The sequence below is a fragment of the Podarcis erhardii genome, assembly GCF_964252035.2.
Source record: "Podarcis erhardii genome assembly, chromosome: 8".
NCBI lineage: Eukaryota > Metazoa > Chordata > Lepidosauria > Squamata > Lacertidae > Podarcis > Podarcis erhardii.
Genome location: NC_138499.1, coordinates 5,073,779 through 5,098,405, shown reverse-complemented (window position 1 = coordinate 5,098,405; position 24,627 = coordinate 5,073,779). Strand labels below are relative to the sequence as shown.

At 50.8% G+C, this 24,627-nt stretch overlaps 1 protein-coding gene across 1 annotated transcript in view; it reads right to left on the bottom strand.

The window, feature by feature from the left end:
• TSNARE1 (t-SNARE domain containing 1) overlaps positions 1-3,934 on the bottom strand; it is a 383,201-nt gene extending 379,267 nt beyond the window's left edge. Inside the window, exon 1 of the mRNA XM_081874759.1 lies at positions 3,803-3,934. The gene's annotated coding sequence lies outside the window, so the exon portion shown is untranslated. The remainder of the gene's footprint in view (positions 1-3,802) is intronic.
• Positions 3,935-24,627: the final 20,693 nt, after the last annotated feature.

Sequence of the window (24,627 nt, the reverse complement as noted above, 5' to 3'; positions counted from 1 at the left end):
GCGCTTCACAGATGTTGCCTCAGCAGCCCTGACAACCTCCCTGTAGGGAAAGTCCCCACATTGCAGATGGAGAAACCGAAGTTGAGAGAATTATAGGGTCTCGTGGCGTGCAACCGTCTTGTGGATGAGCTTAAATGCGAACTATACAGAAATGTTCTAAATGCAGTTAACGTCTATACTGCTTTTCAGCCCAGAGAAATTCATAACTCACATGAGAACCAGTGGCCCCAAATGGTGGTGATCCTATCATTATGCACTGAGTTTGAAGTTTTACCTTACTATCCAGTTTGAGGAAATGGAGGGTGCAAAGCAAGAAATACAAGCCAAGCCACTTCTGCTATTAGCACCAATGCATAATGCAGTCAAGGACATTAAAGGATCCTCTGGACAAGCTATTTACTTAGCATTCATCCTTATATGCTTGTGCAAAGCTGAAACTGAGGGTAGATCATATCTGGTTTTTCTTCTGTTCAGATCTGCTAGCAAGGAGGTTATATGTCAACGAGCAATCATCCTGGAATCATCCTGGTTTACTTGCGGGTCACTTACACAACTACCCAAATGGTCCATTCCACACATTTTACCCTGCATTTCTCAGTCACTTTCCTAACTGCAAACAAAAACAAAAGCCTGTTTCTTTTTGAAAGTGGACTTTTTGTGATAAGGAAGGGATCAACAGTGGTGTCCTTGGGGTCTTCCCCTGGGGCCCACAAAACCTGAGACCCTTCGCCCACTCACTGTCCCCTTGGCCCCGGGGTGCTGGCTGCCATTTTCTCCCTGAAGAAATAGAGAGAGAGATGAAGAAGGAAGTTGGATGAAAGACTTTCTCTCCCACTTCCTCTTTCAGCTCTATGTACTTTTCAAGGCTCAGATTACGGTAATTCGGAGTGGCCACATGCCATGGCTCAAAAAAACAACAACAAAAAAACCCCTGTATGTGCTCCTGGGCCCCCAAAGTGTGAAAACAACTGCAGGAGAGGGTCAGTGAGTAACATTATGGGATGTTTGGCAGTTCCAAAGGCATGCATAGGCAACCTCGGCCCTCCAGATGTTTTGGGACTACAACTCCCATGATCCCTAGCTAACAGGACCAGTGGTCAGGGATGATGGGAATTGTAGTCCCCAAAACATCTGGAGGGCCGAGCTTGCCTTTGCCTGGCCAAAGGGTTCAGTGCTCCTCTGGGAAAGCTGAAGCCTAGACATTGGATCACACTCACTTAACCCTCGCCGATTTGTAGCTGACAAACCTCAGTGACTAGGACATCTAGGACCAAGGTGAATCCATTCAAACTCCCATGTTGTTTTTGCTACTGCCAAGACGTGGAATGTTACTACCAAGATGTGTGTTATTTGTCTGCTGCTACATTTGTTATGTGTTGCGGCTTTATTGCTGTTATTATGAATATGTTCTTGTGATGTGTTTAGTAGTGGTAAGAGTGTCAGACCAGTGGCGTAGCGTGGGTTGTCAGCACCCGGGGCAAGGCAAGTAATTTGCGCCCCTAACCCCTAACCTGCCGCCGCTGCCAGCTTCTTCTTCCTGCTGCCTGGGCTGGGGTATTTACGGTAAGGTAGCCACGGCGGCGGCGGGGGGTCCGTGCCAGATGATCTGAGGCGAGTTGCCGCTGGCGCTGCCGCCCAAACGACACCGCTTGCCCGGAGGAGGAGGAGGGCAGAGAGGCGAGGAAAATGCAACATGGCCCAGCAGCTGCAGCAGCGGCGGCAGCGGGGCTGTGAGGAGGGGCTGCCTGGCGCGCCCTCCGCGGCCCTGACGCGCGGGGACCATGGCGAGCGCTGAGAGCCGCTGCCTGCTGGACGCCTTCAGCCCGGACGCGCGCACAGCTCGACGGTTCCACGAGACATGGGGCTCTGCTACAGCCTGCGCCCGAGGCTCTTCGGCGACTCCGGAGGCGGCGAGCGCGCCCCCCCCATGTTGTGCCCAGTGCGGCCGGCCCCCCCTGCACCCCCCACGCTACACCACTGTGTCAGACTAGGACCTGGGAGAGAGCGTGGTTCAAATCCCCACTCAGGCATGAAACTCGGGGTCATGGAGTTTGAGTCCCACGTTAGGTGAAAGATTCCTATACAGTGGTACCTTGGGTTACAGACGCTCCAGGTTACAGACTCCGCTAACCCAGAAATAGTACCTTGGGTGAAGAACTTTGCTTCAGGATGAGAACAGAAATCGTGTGGCGGCAGTGCAGCAGCAGTGGGAGGCCCCATTAGCTAAAGTGGTACCTCAGGTTAAGAATAGTTTCAGGTTAAGAACGGACCTCCGGAACGAATTAAGTACTTAATCTAAGGTACCACTGTATTGCACTGGTTGGAGTAAATGACTCAGGTAGTCCCTTCTAACTCTATGAGAGGCGAAGCAAAACTCTGACCCTAAACCTCCACTGCCTTGTGGGATATCTTCGGGAGACGGCTAAGCGGGAAACCCTACACAAATCCAGAGCAGGGTCCCTAAGACGGTTGGAAGGCACACCTCCTTCCGGCAACTCCTGCAGCCAAACTGATGCCAAATGTCTGGTTCTGCTTTCCTTTGGACCACATCAGTGAGGCTGGGTGTGTGTGTGTGTGTTGTCATCTGGGAGGTCCAGGACCTCCATACACACCGCGCAGGCTTGCGCCCCACTAAGTTCACTTCAGTGCTGCTAACACAGCGGTTTGTCTTCACCCCTGGAGGCACACTCCATTGTCTTACGAGACAGACAGGTGGCAACACTGATTTTATGGTTATGTTGGCCACTGGCCTCATTCATCAGGCCTCTTCTTATGTTTTCATGGTCAACACAGTTTTATGGACTGCATCTGTCAAGATCAGGTGTGTCTACAGTACAGGCCTCATCATCACAGTGTGGACCAAGCACAGCACCAGCTTATCCCTCCGATCGTTATATATTGTGTCCCAGAACATCTCTCAAACAAAGCAGTGGCTATAGGGGAAATGCAAGCCAAGGCAGATTACAGGCCAAAGACAATGCATTACTGTATTTTAATATTTGGTTGGAAGCCGCCCAGAGTGGCTGGGGAAGCCCAGCCTGATGGGTGGGGTATAAATAATAATAATGTTGTTGTTGTTGTTGTTGTTGTTGTTGTTGTTACAATGCTCAGCTCTACTCAAGATATGCTCAGAGGGTCTCCTGGGAGACAAGACAATACAGTACTCTTCTCCATGAAACTAAGTTGTTCAACGCATGATTCTAGGGCACGGGGAAGTATCTCTGCACATGCTCAGAAACACTAAGCCAAAACCGGTCCAGGATTTTGAAGAAGAGGCAGGAGCCCTCTTGCACAGAATGCGAGAATTAACAAGTCCGCAGAGAAAGCAAAAACGCAACTATCTGTGAACATACACAACACATACCCAGATACAGTAGCAAGATGCCATCTCCCTAGGAGCTCCTCAAAGTATCCGTAACAAAAACAACACTAAATTTGCTACATCAGCAAAAGAGGAGCAAATTGTTGCATGCAAACTGAGACGCCAAGCCCTCCTCTCTGGTAGGACAGGGCTACACACACATTCAACTGAGCCCCACATCCCTCCCCAGCCTGCTGCAACCCCACTGAAGAGACCAGACCCGGTCCTCCGGCGCCTGCTAAAGTGGCTCCCTTTTTTGCATTCACATGTGCAAATGTTCCAGGATCCGCCCGCCTCCCCGCCTTACAAGGCTCCTTCTTCTTCTTCTTCTATGGCCCTCGCCATCATCACCCCCTAGGTGGGTAAGGGGGGCCCCGGGCCATGACTCATGCAAAAACGCCCCATGGAAATTGGGGCACCATTGCGCGCGCAGCTCCTCACCTGCCCACAGCGCGTGTGCGTAACGGGGTTGTCAGCGGCAGCAGCCTGGGCTTGGGAGGACGAGAGCAGAGGGGCTCCGCAGTGCGCTTGCGCAGCGAGGAGGGAGGAAACAGAATGGCCTCCCCCCTTGATCACCTGCGCGACGTCTGATTGGCTGGCAGCTCCTTGCGTCGAGGAAAGAAGGGAGGGGCCGGACTACAAATCCCAGCAAGCACGGCGCGGAGGCGGAGCGAATGAATAGGAGCGAGGGGGAGCTGCCTGGCCCCGCCTCTGGAGAAGCTGGGAGATTCATTCATAAAAAAAAGGAGAGTTGGGCAACTGCGAACTGCGCGATAGTTTGTTAGGAGGCAGCTGTCCAGCGCCGGATTTATGGAGGCAGTGAGAGATTTTACTTTCTTGGGCTCCATGATCACTGCAGATGGTGACAGCAGTCACGAAATTAAAAGACGCCTGCTTCTTGGGAGAAAAGAATGACAAACCTAGACAGCATCTTAAAAAGCAGAGACATCACCTTGCCAACAAAGGTCCGTATAGTCAAAGCTATGGTTTTCCCAGTAGTGATGTATGGAGGTGAGAGCTGGACCATAAAGAAGGCTGATCGCTGAAGAATTGATGCTTTTGAATTCTGGTCCTGGAGGAGACTCTTGAGAGTCCCATGGACTGCAAGAAGATCAAACCTATCCATTCTTAAGGAAATCAGCCCTGAGTGCTCACTGGAAGGACAGATCCTGAAGCTGAGGCTCCAATACTTTGACCACCTCATGAGAAGAGAAGACTCCCTGGAAAAGACCCTTATGTTGGGAAAGATGGAGGGCACCAGGAGAAGGGGACGACAGAGGACGAGATGGTGAGACAGTGTTCTCGAAACTACCAGCATGAGTTTGACCAAACTGCGGGAGGCCGTGGAAGACAGGAGTGCCTGGCGTGCTCTGGTCCATGGGGTCACGAAGAGTCGGACACGACTGAACGACTAAACAACAACATAAGCTCAACAAGCTACAGCTTAGGGTCTCACTCACTTGGGGGCTCCCAAAAAAATAAAGGGGGAAAAACTGGATGTACATTTCCAAAATATAAGATAAAAAACAAAATAAAACCTACATACAGCAACAGTGTTTAGTGTTGTGGAGGCTCCTATGATTCAAGTAAGCCTGCTAGCCTGCTCCCTAAAATATCACTGGTTTGCTACTATTATTTCATGTTATAGCAAGTTTTTAGAGACTAGATTGTGTGTCTTAAATCAATTTGATTTAAATCAAATCCACCCTGATCCTCTGTGCTCTGGTTCTCCCCCTGCCCCAATGGCTGGCTTGTCTCTCCCATCCCAGCTTATTGGGGCCCAGCCAGCTGAGCCCAATGGATCTTAACCCGGCATAAGCCCTGGTAAAGGGAGCGTGGCGAGGGGTGAGGACGAGAGAGGGGATACGTAGCTGGTTCTGAAGCCTGTTTTCCTCATTCATGTGACTTGGCAACCCAGCGAAAGTTGAGGCGCAGGTCAGTTCTGTGTCCAGGGCAGCTGTCTATCAGCTCCACCTGGTATGCAGGCTGAGACCCTCCCTGCCCGCAGACTGTCTCGCCAGAGTGGTGCATGCTCTAGTTATCTCCTGCTTGGACTTCTGCAATGTGCTCTACATGGGGCTACCTTTGAAGGTGACCTGGAAATTGCAATTAATCCAGAATGCGGCAGCTAGACTGGTGACTGGGAGTGGCCACCAGGACCACATAACACCAGTACTAAGAGATCTGCACTGGCTCCCAGTACGTTTCTGAGCACAATTCAAAGTGTTGGTGCTGACCTTTAAAGCCCTAAACGGCCTCGGTCCAGTAGACCTGAAGGAGCGTCTCCACCTCCATCTTTCAGCCCAGACACTGAGGTGCAGCTCCGAGGGCCTTCTGGCGGTTCCCTCATTGCAAGAAGTGAGGTTACAGGGAACCAGGCAGAGGGCCTTCTCGGTAGTGCCGCCCACCCTGTGGAACGCCCTCCCATCAGATGTCAAGGAAATAAGTAGCTATCTTTTCTTTAAAAGACATCTGAAGGCAGCCCTGCTTAGGGAAGTTTTCAATATTTAATGCTGTATTGTTTTTAACACTTGATTGGAACCTGCTCAGAGTGGCTGGGGAAACTCAGCCAGATGGGAGGGGTATAAATAAATTATTATTATTATTATTATTATTATTATTATTATTATTATTATTATTATTGCAAGAGGGGTGATTTCCCTCTGCCAGGCTTAGACTGGCTCAGCCAGCAGTTGCCCTGATGCTGAGTGGAGTTTGGATCTGGCACAACTTTATTCATGCTTATTTTACACCAGCTTCTTGTGTATAAGATTGCTCCCTTAGCTTAGCCTAGCAGCCTTGGGGAGGTGGGTGTTCCAAAATCAAGAGAGGAATGTGTGTGTGTGTGTGTTTTATGAAACGTCTAAATGAAACATTAAAAAAATAAAAAGTGTGGGAGAGGGCCTTAAAACAGAGCAATTTTGAGCATTGCCATGGAATACTGATTGAGGCGTGGACTGAGAAAAATGAAAGGGGTGGTGGTGAAATTGAGGTACAGGGTGGTTATTTATTTAATATATACCACCTTCATCCGAGGATCACAGGACAGTTCACGATACAAATCTGATTCGAATCTGTGCTGCAACTTTTTGTTGCAGTTCCTACTCAACACAGGCTGTTATTCTATCTATCTCTAATCTGGTTATGCTGGTAATTAACATTTCGCTCACTAAGACATGAGAAGTGATAATCAAGTTTATTAAAATATCGGTAGCATTGTTACAAATTGCATGCCTTCCTTAAATCTTAATTGGTGCCTATATTTATGTGCCAGGTGTGGAGGGGGAGGGAGGAAAGCAGCAACAAACGAGGATTTTAATTGTGTCATTATCCTCAATTTGCAGAAGATTATTCAGCTTTTTAGTGGTGCTGGGATACCTATTCTTTACTACAGCAAAATAAAGAATAGCTGTCATTGTCAGATTCCTGCAGGAGAGGCTCTTGAAGCTTGCAAAATTTACCCCAGCGTAGATTCCACTGGCTTGTAAAGACTGCATGTCCAGGCATTTTAATTAGCACTTGGAAGTCTTCCTGCACTTCAGTTAACCTTCAAAACTTTTCTTGCTTTTAAAGGTCACCATGATTTCAAAGGTGGTTTTGTGAATTTCAGTAGGCCTTGGAAAGCCTGGTCTCCGTTTCACAGACATGTCTGTTTCTTCAAAGTGGCATGTATGCTTTGCTTTTCCCCATTTTGGGCACCAGTAAAGTTGGCAGCGTCAGAGGAAATGCATGCATGCCTGCCTGGAGAAAGAAGTCTGTGATATTTCAAAAGTTTTCACCTTGGCTCAGTCGGTGTCGCTGAAGACCACAAGGGCAATGGGTGTCTTGCTCCACAGAGATGTCCACCGGCAAGGATGGCTGGCGGTCGAAGTCAGGAGGGCAGTGTAAGGCAAGGCAAGGCGCCTTGGAGGGGAATGGGGATTCAGCACCATGGATAGCACTCATGCCACAGACACCATGCATTCAACTTGACTCATCAAGGCCCTTGCTGAGCAGTGGTTTTCAACCAGTGTGCTATGGCACCCTGGGGTGCCTTGAATGATTGTCAGGGGTAAAATAACAACAACCCTATGTTACATGAAACATACTCAATAAACACACAAGACGTAACTGGCTGTACTTTTGAATAAATAATATATAATATTCATTGTATCAAATTGTAGATATCAACGGAAGTCTCATAAAGTTCAATGAAAAAAGCAGAAGACCCAGTGGATCAGTTCATTCTCTAGTCAGTTCATGCATAAGGTCCACACATGTGTTGTTGTTGTCGTTTAGTCATTAAGTCGTGTCCGACGCTTCGTGACCCCATGGACCAGAGAACGCCAGGCACTCCTGTCTTCCACTGCCTCCTGCAGTTTGGTCAAACTCATGCTGGTAGCTTCGAGAACACTGTCCAACCATCTCGTCCTCTGTCATCCCCTTCTCCTTGCGCCCTCCATCTTTCCCAACATCAGGGTCTTTTCCAGGGAGTCTTCTCTTCTCATGAGGTGGCCAAAGTGTAGGAGCCTCAGCTTCAGGATCTGTCTTTCCAGTGAGCACTCAGGGCTGATTTCCTTCAGAATGGATAGGTTTGATCTTCTTGCAGTCCATGGGACTCTCCAGAGTCTCCTCCAGCACCATAATTCAAAAGCATCAATCCTTTGGCGATCAGCCTTCTTTATGGTCTAGCTCTCACTTCCATGCATCACTACTGGGAAAACCATAGCTTTAACTATACGGACCTTTGTTGGCAAGGTGATGTCTCTGCTTTTAAAGATGCTGTCTAGGTTTGTCATTGCTTTTCCCCAAGAGCCCACACATGTATAAGTGTATATTCCACCTGTCTGTTCATAGAGTCCAATAATCCACATGAAGGGTTGTTACAGTTCCACAAAATCCTTTCACAGAGTCTAAGACAAGGATTTCTGGAATATGAGCCTTGTTTCGCCATCCTAGGCTTCATCAGTAGTACAGGCTCATATGTAATATTACAGGATAGTGGATCTTATAGCATAGTAGTGGTGAGGCCTAGGATGGCAAAACAAGGCTAATATTCTGGAAATCCTTGTCTTAGACTCTGTGAAAGGATTCTGTGGAACTGTAGCAACCCTTCATGTGGATTATTGGACTCTATGAACAGACAGGTAGAATAGACACATGTGTGGACCTTATGCATGAACTGACTAGAGAATGAACTGATCCACTGGGTCTTTGGGCTTTTTTCGTTGAACTTTATGAGACTTCTGTTGATATCTACAATTTGATACAATGAAAATTATATCTGTCAGGGGCTCAGGAGCAGAGGCACAGGAGGGGGAGGAGATGGAGAGCGAGGGGGAGGAATCCGAGGGGAGCGTAGGAGATGACAGTGGCCCGAGGGATTCCATGAGCCTCTCCAGCGAATCGGAAGATTCACAGAAGGGGGCGCCAGTGGCCAGGGGTAGGGGGTTCCCAAGGGGAACGCCCCAGGAGCAAGGGGGCAGCAGGGACTCCCAGAGCAGCAGTTGGAGATCAGGACCAGCTTCCCCACCAGAGCAGAGTGGGGGGGAAGAGCCCCAAGTATCGGGGCCAGTGCATTCCCCACCAGGGAGAGAAGACGAGGCAGAGCTGACCACGCCTCCATCGGAGAGTCGGACAACGGAGGGGAGGTCAGATCCGGCCAGTATCCCGGAAGAGGGAAGCAGTGACAGAAGTAGTGTAACGGTTAGGAGAAAGGTCACTGGGTTGGCGCGAGAGGCAAGTTCAAATGTACAGGAGCGCGGGACAGCAGAGAATGAGGATTGGGAACCGGGTCCTAAAGCCCGCCGGAGGCAGGGGGAGGAGCTAAGCGACTCAGCGTCGGAAGAGTCCAGAAAGGGCAATGCCCCAGCGGGCAGGAGGACCCAGAGGAGGAGAGAGCAGCGGAAAAGGTGGAGCAGGGCTAGGATCTTAAACTGGTGTCAGAGGGGAGGAGACTCAGACGGGACTTCGCCGATCTAGGGTTTAAGACGTAGGGCTGCACGCTGTGGCTTTGAAATGGAAACTGAACTTCAATAAAGACTGTGATGGCCTGGGATTCCGATTCAGAGGATGAACCAGAGGAATCCCAGCCTGCACAGGAGTCCCCGCCTCCAGGGCCGGCTGAACTGGGGCAAGGCCTAGATGCTGAAGAGCCTGCACCTGTGACAGAGCATCAGGAGCTGGCCCCAGGTGAAGCCCTTCTGGCCCCAGAGGGGCTTGACGACTCAGTGGCCACAGGTGAGCCTCCTCCAGGGCCCAGTAACCCTTCGGCCTCTCCTGATCTGCAGAGGCTTAGGGCAGAGAGGCGAAGGGAACTGGTTGCCCCCAGGAGGAGTGCTCGCCTTAAGGCCAGAGGAGGCGGGGCTCCTGGGGGTCGGGACCGCCCCCGGCCTTAGAAGAGGATAAAAGCCCAGTCAGCCTGGCCCCAGGTTGCGGGAGCAACGCCGTTGTTGGCTTTGGACCTTCCTGTGTTCCTGATCCCTGCTTGGCCTCCTGTTCCTGACCATCCGGTGCTCCTGTTCCCTGCTCGGCCTCCTGTTCCTGACCATCCGGTGTTCCTGTTCCCTGCTCGGCCTCCTGTTCTAGCGTTCCTGTTCCCCGCCCGGCTCTCCGCCTCGGACCTCGCCCCTCTTCGTGTGGACTCAGACTACGCTCACGGTACCTCTCCCCCGGGTCCAGCACAGTTTGCTCCCGCCACACCCGCACTCCCCCTTCGTTGGGGTGCGTTCGGGAAGAGCCAGAGGCCATGGCTGACCAGGCGGCTGCGCTGGTGGCATTGGCCCAGGAAAACCAGGCCTTGACCCACACCGTTCAGCAGCTAAGCGATGTGGTTGCGACGCTTCAGCAGCGGTTGGAAGCCTTTCCAGATCCTGGGGCCGACGCCCTAGCTCCAGGCAAGTACCCAGTGGCCTTGCCAGAGAAATTTGATGGGACCCAGGCCAGTTTTCCCATGTTCCTCGCCCAGGCCAAGTTGTACATTCAGGGGCGAGCCCGGAACTTCCCTGACGACCGCACCAAGGTGCATTTTTTAATCAGTTTGTTAAAGGACCAGGCGGCCAAGTGGGCTTTGCCACTGCTCCGGCAAGACTCTCCTTTGCTAACGGACTATGTGGGGTTTTGTAACCACTTAGAGACTGCGTTTGGTAACCCACTGAAGGAGAGCCAAGCCAATCGGGCGATTCGTCGGTTGAGACAGGACAAGTCCACAGCCGCCGCCTACGCCACAGAATTTCGGCTGTTGGCACAAGACTTGTCTTGGAATGACTCTGCACTACGGGACCAGTATCTTGAGGGACTGTCGGACGAGATACTGGACCAGTTGGCCATGATGGATCGTCCCACCACACTGGATACCCTCATTCAGCGGAGCCTGCAGATAGACGATCGGTTGGAGGACCGTCGCCAGACCCGGGACCGCCAGCACTCCCGACTCCTGGCGCCAGTCCTTCCCAGCAGGTCCACGCCCACAGCCGAATCGCCAGTCGAGCCAACGCCGCTCGGGGCTGCGCGACCTCGGCTCTCCCCCCCGGAGAAGTCGCGGCGTCGGGAGGGGAACCTGTGCCTTTACTGCGGTGGGGGTGGACATTACGCCCGTTCCTGTCCCGAGAAGCTACCAGTCGCAGGGAAACCGCCAACCTCGGTAGCCGAAGGCCCTAGCAACGTGGGGTCCCAAACCATGCAAGAAGGGCCCTCACCAGTAGAATTGCGACATCTCATGGTACCGGTGCGTCTCTACCCTCCAGGTGGGCCCTGGATTCTTACCCACGCTTTGGTAGATTCGGGGGCAACCCGCTCCTATATGGACGCTGCCTTTGCCGCGCATCATCAGGTGCCACTTCAGAACAAACCAGAACCGGTACAGGTGGAGGCAATTGACGGACGGCTCCTGCGTTCGGGTGCCGTCACTCGGGAGACCCAGCCCTTGGTCCTGTGTCTCCAGCAGCACCGGGAGGTGCGAACCTTGGACATTGCCTCCATGCCCCGGTTCCCCCTGGTGCTCGGAATGGACTGGCTAGAGGCTCACAACGTTCAGATTGACTGGGTCAAACGGACCGTACACTTCCCAGATCCATGTTCCCATGCTCAGTCGCAGATGCTAGCGGCCGCACCCACGGAGGAGGCAGCACCCACGCTCCCAGCCGTGTACCGGGACTACCAAGACGTGTTCGAGGAACGGGGGGCAGACCAGCTGCCGCCGCATCGGTCTTTTGACTGCGGCATAGACCTCCAGCCCGGAGCGCCCCTACCGGTGAGTCGCTTATACTCTCTAACAGAGCCAGAGCGCGAGGCTTTGCAGGACTTCTTGCGCAAGAACCTGGAGCGTGGGTTCATTAGGCCTTCCACCTCGCCTACTGCGGCACCAGTGCTCTTTGTTAAGAAGAAATGTGGGGAACTCCGTCCTTGCCATGATTACCGAGCCCTGAACAAAATCACCATCCCAGACCGGTACCCCTTGCCCCTTATTTCGGAGTTGCTGGAGCGGGTGCAAGGGGCACAGGTGTTCACCAAGCTGGACCTCCGGGGGGCCTACAACTTGATTCGGATCCGAGCCGGGGATGAGTGGAAGACAGCGTTTGGGACCCGGTACGGGCAGTTCGAATACTTGGTTATGCCTTTTGGTTTATGCAACGCGCCTGCTGTGTTCCAACGCTACATCAACCACGTGTTCCAGGATTTGTTAGATAAGTACGTGGTGGTGTACTTGGATGACATACTGGTTTACTCCCGTGACCCGGCTCGCCATGAGGGACATGTCCGGACCGTGCTGCAGCGCTTGCGTGAGCACCGATTGTACGCAAAGCTCAGCAAGTGCGAGTTCCATCAGCGGACTGTGGACTTCCTTGGTCACCGGCTCTCTCCAGATGGGGTGCAGATGGACCCTGGGAAGGTGGCAGCGGTTCGAGAATGGGCGGCACCCCGGAACCGCAAGGACCTACAGCGTTTCCTGGGGTTCGCCAACTACTACCGGACCTTCATCGCAGATTATGCTCATCGCACCACCCCGTTGACCCGGCTACTGCGCCCAAAGACGCCGTTTTCCTGGGACGAGGAGGCAGAGGAGGCGTTCCAGGGATTGAAGGCCTGTTTCCAGAGGGCGCCAATCTTACAACATCCTGACCCCTCTCGACCCTTTGTGGTGGAGACCGATGCCTCCAGTACGGCTCTCGGTGCCGTCTTGTCTCAACAGAATGGACCTGAAGCGCCACTCTTGCCCTGTGCCTTCTATTCCCGCCAGCTCCTACCAGCGGAGCGTAACTATACTGTGTGGGAGCGGGAACTACTGGCCATCAAGGTGGCCTTTGAGGTCTGGCGCCACCATCTTGAGGGGGCACGACATCCGGTGGAGGTGAGAACCGACCACCGGAATCTGGAGTACCTCCAGACCACCCGCAAGCTGAACCAAAGACAGATCCGGTGGGCGTTGTTCTTTTCCCGGTTCCAGTTCCGGATCCGCTATATCCCTAGCTCTCAGAACCAGAAGGCAGATGCCCTGTCCCGGAAACCTGAAGACAACGCAGACACGGTACAGCAAGCAGAACCCACCACGATCCTACCTCCAGCTGCGTTCCTGGCCACCCAGGAGGCGGAACCACTGCAGGCTCGGGTGCGGGAACAGCAGCGGGTCGACGCTTGGGCCCAGGAACGACTCCGGGAGCTGGCTGAAGGGTCCAGCCCACAGTATCCGGGGCTGGTCCTGCATCAGGGCCTTCTGCTGCACCACGGCCGTTTGTACATCCCGCCAGGGCCACTGCGGCTGGAGGTTCTCCGGATGGCCCATGATGCCCCAGCAGCGGGGCACTTTGGACGGTATCGGACCACCCATCTGGTCAGTCGTGAGTTTTGGTGGCCCCGCCTGAAGGCCGACGTGGCTCGCTACGTTGCTGGTTGTGATGTCTGCCGGCGCGCCAAGGGTCCTACCGGGCGACCCCCCGGCCTACTTCAGCCATTGCCAGTTCCACCGCGCCCTTGGCACACGGTTTCGTTGGACTTTGTAGTGGACTTACCCCCGTCTCGTGGCTGTACCTGCCTTCTAGTGTTCTCCGACCATTTCACCAAGATGGTGCACTGCACCCCCTGCCCATCTGTACCCACAGCCAAGGAAACCGCTCAGCTGTACCTTCAGCATGTCTTCCGCCTGCATGGCCTACCAGAGCGCGTGGTGTCCGACCGGGGCGTTCAGTTCACATCCCGGTTCTGGCGAGCATTACACCAGACCCTCGGGACAGAGGTCTGCCTCTCGTCAGCCTACCACCCACAGACAGATGGCCAGACGGAACGGGCGAACGCGGTGCTGGAGCAGTACCTCCGGTGTTACTGCAGCTACCAGCAGGATGACTGGGTCGACCACCTGGCATTGGCGGAGTTCGCCTACAACAACGCGGTGAATGCATCCACCCAGCAGACCCCGTTCCAGGCCAGTTACGGTTATCATCCACGGCTGTTTCCAGATGTGCTGCCGGCATCCGCGGTCCCGGCGGTGACGGAGTGGCTTCAAGAGCTCCAGTCCCAGCAACAGCTTTTGGTGGAGCAACTGCACCAGGCCAAGGAAGCGTACAAAGCCCAGGCCGACCGCCACCGCCAGGTGGGGCCGGAACTTCGCGTCGGTGACCTGGTTTGGCTCTCCACTCGCCACCTCCACCCCTCTCGACCTTCGCGGAAGTTGGACGCCCGCTTCACCGGCCCGTTCCCTATCGTGGACCAAGTCTCTCCTGTAGCATTCCGTCTCCGGTTACCCGCAACCCTGAAGGTTCACCCGGTCTTCCACAGGTCCCTGCTGAGTCCGGTGGCCCCACCCGACGAGTTCCACCCGAACCGTCCCCGTCCGCAGCCAGTGTTGGTTCAGGGAGAGCCTGAGTATGAGGTGGAACGCATCCTGGACTCCCGATACCGCAGGGGAAAGCTGCAGTATCTCATTGACTGGAAGGGGTATGGACCGGAGGACCGTTCCTGGGAACCAGCGGCCAACGTCCACGCACCTGCCTGCCTCCGAGAGTTCCATGCGACGTACCCCGGCAAGCCGGGTCCGGACCCTCGGTTGAGGGGGGGGCCTGGGAGGGGGGATGGTGTGATGGCCTGGGATTCCGATTCAGAGGATGAACCAGAGGAATCCCAGCCTGCACAGGAGTCCCCGCCTCCAGGGCCGGCTGAACTGGGGCAAGGCCTAGATGCTGAAGAGCCTGCACCTGTGACAGAGCATCAGGAGCTGGCCCCAGGTGAAGCCCTTCTGGCCCCAGAGGGGCTTGACGACTCAGTGGCCACAGGTGAGCCTCCTCCAGGGCCCAGTAACCCTTCGGCCTCTCCTGATCTGCAGAGGCTTAGGGCAGAGAGGCGAAGGGAACTGGTTGCCCCCAGGAGGAGTGCTCGCCTTAAGGCCAGAGGAGGCGGGGCTCCTGGGGGTCGGGACCGCCCCCGGCCTTAGAAGAGGATAAAAGCCCAGTCAGCCTGGCCCCAGGTTGCGGGAGCAACGCCGTTGTTGGCTTTGGACCTTCCTGTGTTCCTGATCCCTGCTTGGCCTCCTGTTCCTGACCATCCGGTGCTCCTGTTCCCTGCTCGGCCTCCTGTTCCTGACCATCCGGTGTTCCTGTTCCCTGCTCGGCCTCCTGTTCTAGCGTTCCTGTTCCCCGCCCGGCTCTCCGCCTCGGACCTCGCCCCTCTTCGTGTGGACTCAGACTACGCTCACGGTACCTCTCCCCCGGGTCCAGCACAAAGACTTTTGTACATTAAGACAGCCTAGCGTTGGTCCTTTGTGAGCTGGGACCTAGAGGCAGCTCTGACAATATCTTATTTAGTCAAAAGTACAGACGGTTACGTCTTGTGTGTTTATTGATTGTCGAGTGCCATGGGCAACACTGACCTCTGACCCTCTTTCCTTCCTTCCCTCCCTCCTAAGATGACCTCTTGCATCAAAGGCTTGCACAGCTGTTTATTGCAACAGCCCTTGTTATAAGCTTTGCAGGCGAACGGTGCCTTTGTTAGCTCAGAGACCAGGGGCGGTGGCAGCGGCTGCCTGGAGGACTCCCAAGGAGAGGGAAGAGGAGAGGGAATGCTCTACAAGGGAGGGTGTTTGAAAAAGGATGAGAGGCTGCCAGCTCTGCAGGCAAGGGGTGACATAACTGGCCTCCTGAGCCCCACAGGGGTGCTGCAGAAAGAATGTTGTTGGTTAAGGGAACCGTGGACACAAAAAGGTTGAAAATCTCCTAGAGCAGCCTTTCTCAACCTGTGGGTCCCAAGATGTTGTTGAACTACAACACCCATCACCCCTAGCTAGCAAAGCCAGAGCTCAGGGATGATGGAAGTTGTAGTCCAACAACATCTGGGGGGAAACAGGTTGAGAACCGCTGTCCTAGAGCAACTGGCTGTTGGTAGTCATTGATTGCAAGCCTACATCCCGACTATTGCCTCCTGACCAGTGTAAATGATCAGTGCCTTTTTTCCCCCAGCTGTGGGTATTCCCATTGAGTCATTGGTTCAGCCATTGGAATGTGGTGGAAAAGGTTTCTCCTCGGGTCCTGGAACATGAGAGTCAGGCTCAGCAGATCTACCTGGGACAGAGCAGGGAATAATTCCACCATCCTCAGAGATGCAATCTCTGGAAGATTCTGCCTCCAATGCAGTCCTAGTACAGGGCCATGGCAGATGGACAGTCAAGGAAATGGCCCTGCAGCAAATACCCACAGTAATAGGAAAGGAGGAGTTATCACGTATGGACCTGGTGTTTTGCTAGAGAGACAAACAGGGATGCTGCTGGTGTGCCAAGCATGCACTGCCCAGAGCCATTCCCACAGAACATAGGAGAAGTAGTCTTGGAGAAAACCAGGGCAAACACTATTTAATCTGCAGCAAAGAGCAGAAAATCAATGTTTTAAATTTCTAAATGAATAGGTGATGTTCCTGATATGTTGAAGGAACTTGCTAGCTGTCAAGGATTCTCGACGGTTCAAAATTTCTTAGGATGCTTTTTCTAAAGAGGAATCGTATTTGCCTCTGCTTTTGCTTCAGGTGAAATATAGAGCTTCTCCAGATAGTTTTTTCATTTGGTGGGCCTGCCCTGGTTCTGTCTTCAGGAAGGCAGGATCAGTCTAGCTTCCTGCAGGAACATTTCTTGAAAGCATCATTTGAACGTCATTTTGTTTAAGTGAGGATTGTTTGACGGTCCACCTGCTTGTTTGCAAATGCAATCTCTCACAAGCACAAGGCTTGTGGGAAAATTTTTTAAAAGGGCCGAGGGCCACCTAAACTTCACTTCCATAAACATTCCATTTTTACAACTCCCCCCTCCAATGTTGCCACCACCACCAGAAGACTTTCTGCATCCTTTTGCAGCAATGGTAAATCACCTCTCAGCACTGCTTTAAAAGAAAGCACCTTAGGGGCAAAAGCGTCATAAACCTGCATTGACATCAAGATTCTGTTGTCTTCCTTGCGCTCTACACCCTTCCCATTATTGCTTCCCATTAAGCTTCTAACAGCATCTATCAGGTAGCTCAGCTGGGCTTTCTCTTCCCTATGAAAAGCCAGCATCAATAGGCCTTGCATAATATTCAGGGGGAGGGCTGCACAGATTCCGAGAGAGAGAGAGAGAAGTTTAATTGGCCCAGTGGAGTTGAGTGTACTTTTCTTTATTGTACATTATCATATTATTACTTTAGCAATCTGAGTCAAGACAACAGTCTTTTTGAGGCACCTCCTTGAGGACTTAGCAGTTTTACTCCAAATTGCACTGGGGCACCTATGGGTAAGACCCTACAGATGAACCAAAGGGGTTGTAGGGCAGGCTTTTTACAGATGGGTTTGGAAGCACACGAAAGCAGAGGTTCCCAGTTAGCTAATGGCTGAGGATGCCCTGTTTTTCAAAAGCCAAGCCATGAACCCCCTACTTTTGGGAATTTTGATAACTCTATGGTAAAACAATTTTTTATGGTAGCCCCTAATAAGCAAAGAATTTTAGGTCTACTAAAAAAATGAAACATAAAATTTGTGATATTACCATGCAAAAATGACCCCCCCAAAAAATAATTGGGTAGAGGCAAGGTATAGGGCCACAGACCCCCTGGGTGTGTTCCCCAGACCCCCAGGGGTCCTCAGACCCCTAATTGGGAACCACTACCCTAAAGCATTCTCCTTTCAACAAATTATCAGCATTTGCCCTCACCCTCAGGGATTTTAAGTTGGACTGGTGCTCTTGTGCTGTGATATCATTATGCTCACTATGCATTTCCCTGAGTGGCTAGGATCACTTTATGAAGAAATAAGCAACTCAAGCCTTTTGCCCCACTTGGTGCCAAAACAGGGGCTTATATGGGAAACCAACAACAGCTAAGAGGATCGATAAAGCGGCTCTGGGGAATATATTTGGTGCCCCAGGAGAACAACCCTATAAGGTCCCATTCATCTGCACATCAAGCTATGTTGGGTCTCCTTCCCCATGATATGAGTGTGTGTGTGTGCGTGTGTGTGTGTGTGTGTGTGTGTGTGTGAGAGAGAGAGAGAGAGAGAGAGAGACCCCAGCACAAACACAAGAGACACTTACATAGGTTTATCTTCTCATTCAGTGGATCGAAACTTTAATTAGGTTGCAAAGATTGTATCCCTGATTTCAGTTTCTTCTTCCCATTGTAGTTTTCTCCTAGCTTTTTTCGGTTGCACTGCCCTCTTGAAAAGTTCTAACTCTTCAATTGCAGGTCTATATAACAACTCTTTCCATTTTCAGGCCTGCAATAAGCTACCCTATTTTCCAACCTATATAAAATATTTTCACTTGGCCTTCAAACCTTTTTGCCAATCAGGAGAATAGGTTTATAGACTAAATTTTTGACCCTCCTGTGCAGAGGTTTCTGAGCAAAACATCAGCTGTTAAACATTCCTAAGAACTTTTGACCCAGCTATGCAAGACTCCCTTTAAAGTGAAAAGCAACTATTATGTAATCCAGGTTTTCCATCCAAACACAAAAATGACTGAGTCACAATTTGACATGCAGAATACTGGTAAACAGCACTCTGTGATATTATCTCATTCCCCCGGTTATGAAAAAAGTGTTGGTACTCAGTCGCTGCCTGTTTCTGCTTACCACAACACTAACACTGTAAGCAAGATGCAAGCCTAACTCCGCTTACCTGGGAGTAAAAAAGGTAAAGGTAAAGGACCCCTGGCAGTTAAATCCAGTCGTGAATGACTCTGGGGTTGCAGTGCTCATCTCGCTTTACTGGCCGAGGGAGCTGACGTTTGTCTGCAGACAGTTTTTCTGGGTCCGCAGATAGTTTTTCTGGGTCATGTGGCCAGCATGACTAAGCTGCTTCTGGCGAAACCAGAGCAGTGCACGGAAACGCCTATTTATCTACTTGCACTTTGGCATGCTTTGGAACTGCTAGGTTGACAGGAGCTGGGACCAAGCAACGGGAGCTCACCCCATCGTGGGATTTAAACCACCGACCTTCCGATTGGCAAGCCCTAGGCTCAGTGGTTTAGACCACAGCACCACCCATGACCTGGGAGTCGGTCCCATTAAATCCAATAGGACTTACCTCTTAGCAGGTAAGTCCTGCTAAGTTAGGACTGCAGCCTTAGTCTAGACCGAACCTCTGCTTTATAGACTTGAGGTAAGTGATTTGTTAGTGTACTTGCCATCTTAAGATGCTGTTGCCTGATACTGTAGGAACCAGTTCAGATCAAGAGACTTTGAGAACTCTCCCCACCCGATAACAATGACAGCTCAAATTTCCATCCATGGTTATGTGGTTTCTCAAGTGATCTTCACACATCAAAGGCATGAAAATGTTCTTTCCCATGCAACTGTTGGTGCAATATTTTATCTATCCAAGGCACGGGAATGTTCTTTTATGAGTAATATTCACACCAACCACACAATATTATTATTTTTTATTTTTTATTAAAGATTTTCTTGTTTTACAGAAGTAAATGTAATGTCTCTCATATTTTTTCTATGTAACATTTTTACAAATCCGTTTCATTTGTTGAGACACTACGGGGAGAAAAAAAAACAAGGGGTGGAGGGAGGGAAGATGGGTGGGGGTGGGGTCGGGCGGCGATGTTTCTATTATGCTTAATGTATGTAGGGTTTGGTGTCAGCATTGTTTGTGCTGTTCGCTTGTGTTCCTTTGGTGGTGAGAGAGGTTGGGGTTGGTCTAGGGTGTGGTTGTTTTTGATTGGCTGTGGTGATCTTTGTTTTCGTGTGTGAGTGGGGTGGGTGGGTGTTTTGGATCAGGCTAGCCATATTGATTTGTATGCTGTTAGTGGATTATTGTCATTGTCTTGTTGGGCTGTGTATGTGATAAAGGGGAGCCATACAGGGGTGAAAGCATCTTCTTCTATTTGTCCCTGTGTCAGTTTCAGTTTATTGGTTAATTTTCCTAGTAGGGCTGTTTCCCATACTATTTGGTACCATTGGTCCATGCTTACTCCTGACAGGTCTCTCCAGTGTCTGGTTATGATATTTCTGGCTGCTGAAAGTAGGTGGGTTATGAGTTCTTTGTGGTGTAAATGGGCATTGTTGTCTTGGAAGATGTTTAGTAGGGCCAGTTCTGGGGTGATGTCTAATACTTGCTAAGTTATTTTACATATTTCTTGTGTGGCTGTTGTCCAGAATAGTTGGAACCACACAATATTTATGGCTTACATATGTTTATTAATTATATGTATTGTGTTTATTAACACAAATAATAAAGCCAACTGTACTCTTGTTTGTCATAGCATTGACATGACCTTGGGATCAGTTGCACCTCAACTTCAGTGCTGTCAAAATAACATAACACTCATAACGTTCTGAAAGTGTATTCTGTCACACTGTAATGTTCCTCCAGCTCTTCTCCATCTGATGAAGTATAATAGTTCAACAATATAAGAATGTAAGATGAACCTGCAGGATCAGGCCAGTGGCCCATCGAGACCTGTATCCTATTCTGTGTGCAACCAGATGCCTTTAGGAAGCCCACAAGCAGAATATATGTACCATGAAGACTGGTTAGAAGACAATGCCTAAATTGTACCTCCCCAATGACTTCCCTTCCTATGACTAGTTCATTTCTGATGAAATGGGGAAAAACTGGCTGAATTTTGAAAGCACTGAGATGGATGGATGGATGGATGGATGGATGGATGGATGGATGGATATAGACAGTCAGAAGTAAAGCAAATTCACTGATATGTGCACATACATGCTACAAAGGTCAATTGTAGGGAACCTTCGGCCCTCCAGATGTTTCTGAACCATTGGTCATGCTTGTTAGGGCTGATGGGAGTTGTAGTTCAGCAATGTTTGGAGGACCAAAGGTTCCTCACTTCTGCTGTAGTGGCAGAAAGGCACAAAGGACTGAATGTTAGGGAGAATGGCCTGTTGCTATAATTGTGGAACAATTGAAGGTCATGGACTCTCCTCGTCTGAGGTCTTTATGCAGAGGCTGAATGGCAACTAGCAGCAGGTTTGCTGGACTGGCCAGGTTTCAGAGTAGATGATTTTTGAATACTGCCCCAACTCTTTTAGACACACACACACAGGATCTCTAGAGAGATGGCAAGCACCTTGAGATGCCTACAGAGTGCAAACTCAGCTCTCCTATGACTCAAAAATCAGTCTGCATGTTCTTTACACACACACACACTTGGACAACCCAGGCCAGGGGTCACCGTTCCTATAGATGCCCATGAAGCCTGTGAGCCCCTGCCCCACAACACACACAATGCTTCCTGTGTCATGATATGATCATGGTCATTACCTTACTGCCCCTTGAAAACTGTATAGACCTGGAGGAGGAAGTAGGAAGAGGAACATTCTTTCCCACTTCCTCTTCCAGCATCGTGTGCTTTTCAAGACTAAAAAGGTTGACACTCCTCAACTAACCTAGCCTAAGTAGCATCATCTTCACCATGAAGGTTGGGTGGTGCGAGGGAGAGGAACCTGTTTTTCCAAAATGGCGTCTACTTTCCAGAACACCTTCCAAACTCCCAGGGAAAGTGAATTGAAGCGGAAAAGTATCTGGCTATATCGTAGTCATCTGTGGGCCATTTACCTGTAACATTGCTAACAAAAGTGACCCCCACCAATTCATCTCTCCTGTCCAGACCCAAATCTCACAGTACTATCGAAGATGATGGGGTGTAAATGAACAGAAAGGGCAGAAAAATGGAGGGAAATGGAGCACATTCTCCTATGAGGATTAATTTTAGAAATTCTCCTAGTTGCTGGAAATGAAGTTCAGGGCACAGCAAAGGAGAGGGACAGTAAAGGAAGAGGATGGGGAAAATGCTATTATCTTTATCTCTGATATCTCTTGGATACCAGTTCAAGACTTGCGTTGGGCTTGAATCTTGGCTCATCAATTCTTGGAGCCTCTTGCTATTAAATGTTTGATGTGCGCTCAGAGACATCATTAAAGCAGTCCAAACCCAACTGGTGTGGCTCTTTAATAAAAAATTAGTGAGTGTCCTAGAATATCTTTTTCTCTCCCACCACCCTGCCTGCTCAACATAATCCAACCGACCTTTTCTCTTGGCTCAGTTTTCCCTCATTAATTTTGGAGGCAGCTTTAAACGTTATCACCATCTGACGATGAGGTATATATATATATATATATATATATATATATATATATGTGTGTGTGTGTGGTTGCTTGGCATCCCTCTGACACAGGTGACAATGGAAGAATGAGCCTTTGGGGGTGAAGTCAAACCATTGGAAGGTTGCAGCAACTGCTGGGGCCATAGACACTGATGTGGGAGAGACATGTTTTGTTGCAGCTGGGGCAGATGAAGGCGTCTGGTTGATGCACCAAGGTGTTTCTTGTCCCTGCGCTCCTCCCAGTGGTCATTTCTCCTCTGGTCACTGCTGTGGAGACATGAATTAAATGATTGTCTCCAGGCATTGCAGTCATCTATATAGATCATATAGACACAGCTGGCACTGTGGGTTAAACCACAGAGCCTAGGACTTGCCAATCAGAAGGTTGGTGGTTCAAATCCCCGCGATGGGATGAGCTCCCATTGCTCAGTCCTTGCTCCTGCCAACCTAGCAGTTCTAAAGCACATCAAAGTGCAAGTAGATAAGTAGGTACCACTCCGGCGGGAAGGTAAATGGCATTTCCGTGTGCTGCTCTGGTTTGCCAGAAGTGGCTTAGTCATGCTGGCCACATGACCTGGAAGCTGTACGCCGGCTCCCTTGGCCAATAAAGTGAGATGAGCACTGCAACCCCAGAGTCGGCCATGACTGGACCTAATGGTCTGGGTTCCCTTTACCTTTACCTATATAGATCATAGATTGATAACCTATTTCCCTATGCCATTTTCCTATGAACATCACCCACCACTGATAAAATTCCCTGATAGGGCAAATACCCATTAGGAAAAATAAAAGGAGGAGTAAGGAGGACCTGGGAGAGACCAGGGTTCAAATCCCCACTCAACCTTGAGATGCACTGGGTGACCTTGGGCCAGTCACTGCCTCTCAGCCTAACCTTCCTCACAGGGTTATTGTGGGGGTTAAATGAAGAGGGGAAGAACAAATCACACCACCTGGAACTCCTTGCAAAAAAAGGCAGGATATCAATGCAACGAGTAAATAGATAATATATTTGATATTAACAAACAATGATAATAATAATGTTGAGAGTAGTTATAATAGCAAGTTTTGCACATGCAGCTGGACTTCCCTTGCAATTCGAAGTTAATGACGCATTTCAGAGTTTATGGTCACTGAACGGGAAATTCCTGAAATTATGTCCTAGCATGGTTGCTTTCAGTGGAACAGCGGCTGGAAGAGAATCCACTGGGCGAGGTGGCGCCTGTCGTGGGGAAGAACAGAAAAGCTTGCACAGGGAAGGTGGCGTCAAGCATGACTCCACTTGGCCTTGGTGCTTAACTTTTAAATCCTGCACTTTAACAGAGAACTGCACAGCTGGTAAAACCGGCTTCCTTCAGACAAAAGGCTATTTTCCAGTCAAATACCTCACATAGCAAACCAGCCAAGCAAAAGGAACCGAGGGAGACAAGAGAGGAACCACTGACGGAATGCTCCTTGAAGGAGCACACAAGGGCAGCTTTTAATGCTGGTTCTCAGGGCTGCACGGCGGTGACCTGAGATCCGCCCCCCCCCCCCAGATGGCACAACTATCTGGTCAATTTGCAAGAGGGAATTATTTCTTCCACAAGCTGTAGGAAGTCCTAGTGTTAGGGAAATTGTAAGCCCAGCTAAACTTCAGCTGCTGCCAAGGCTAAGGTTGGATCCCTGGGGCATTCTGCACAGCTCTCCTGCCTTAAGCCGTTTCCCCAGGTAGCAAATGGGTTCTCCGTGTAAGGCGAGGTGGATGTCCTCAAAAGAAAACCTGCAGCTGAAGTGGGGAGAGGTTGGTGTTGAAAGAGGGGCAGAAGTCACAGCCTCCCCTCTTTTGACCGAGTCAAATTCACTCTCTAAAAACACTTGGGAAAGGAAAACATTGAACAGCTAGCATAATAATAATAATAATAATAATAATAATAATAATAATAATTTTATTATTTGTACCCCACCCATCTGGCTGGGTTTCCTCAGCCACTCAAGGCAGCTTCCAACAAAGATGAAAAATACCGTATTTTTCGCCCCATAGGACGCACCGGCCCATAGGACGCACCTGGTTTTTTGGGGGGGAAATAAAGAAAAAAAGTTTTATTCCCCCCCCCCAGGCACTTGTGGGGCCGGCAGCGGGGAGAAGTGCTCTTCTCCCCGCCGCCAGCCTTCAGACCATGTCCGGGGACAGCGGGGAGGTGTGCTGCGCCTCCCTGCTGTCCCCGGAGCTTGTGGGGCTGGCGCTGGGGCTCTCCTGAAGCCTGGAGAGTGAGAGGGGTCGGTGCGCACTGACCCCTCTCGCTCTCCAGGCTTCAGTGAAAGCCTGCATTCGCCCCATAGGACACATTTCCCCTTCATTTTTGAAGGGGGAAAAGTGCGTCCTATAGGGCGAAAAATACGGTACATCAAAATGTCACACATCAAAAGCTTCCCTGAACAGGGCTGCCTTCAGAGGTCTTCTAAATGTCAGGTAGTCGTTTATCTCTTTGACATCTGCTGGAAGGGCGTTCCACAGGGCGGGCGCCACCACCAAGAAGGCCCTCTGCCTGGTTCCCTGTAGCTTTGCTTCTCGCAATGAGGGAACCGCCAGCAGGCCCTCGGCGCTGGACCTCAGCGTTCGGGCAGAATGATGGGGGTGGAGACGCTCCTTCAGGTATACTGGGCTGAGGCTGTTTAGAATTACAGGTGTCTGTCTGATTTCAGTAAGAACAGTCTTCCGAGCTACGGGTGCCA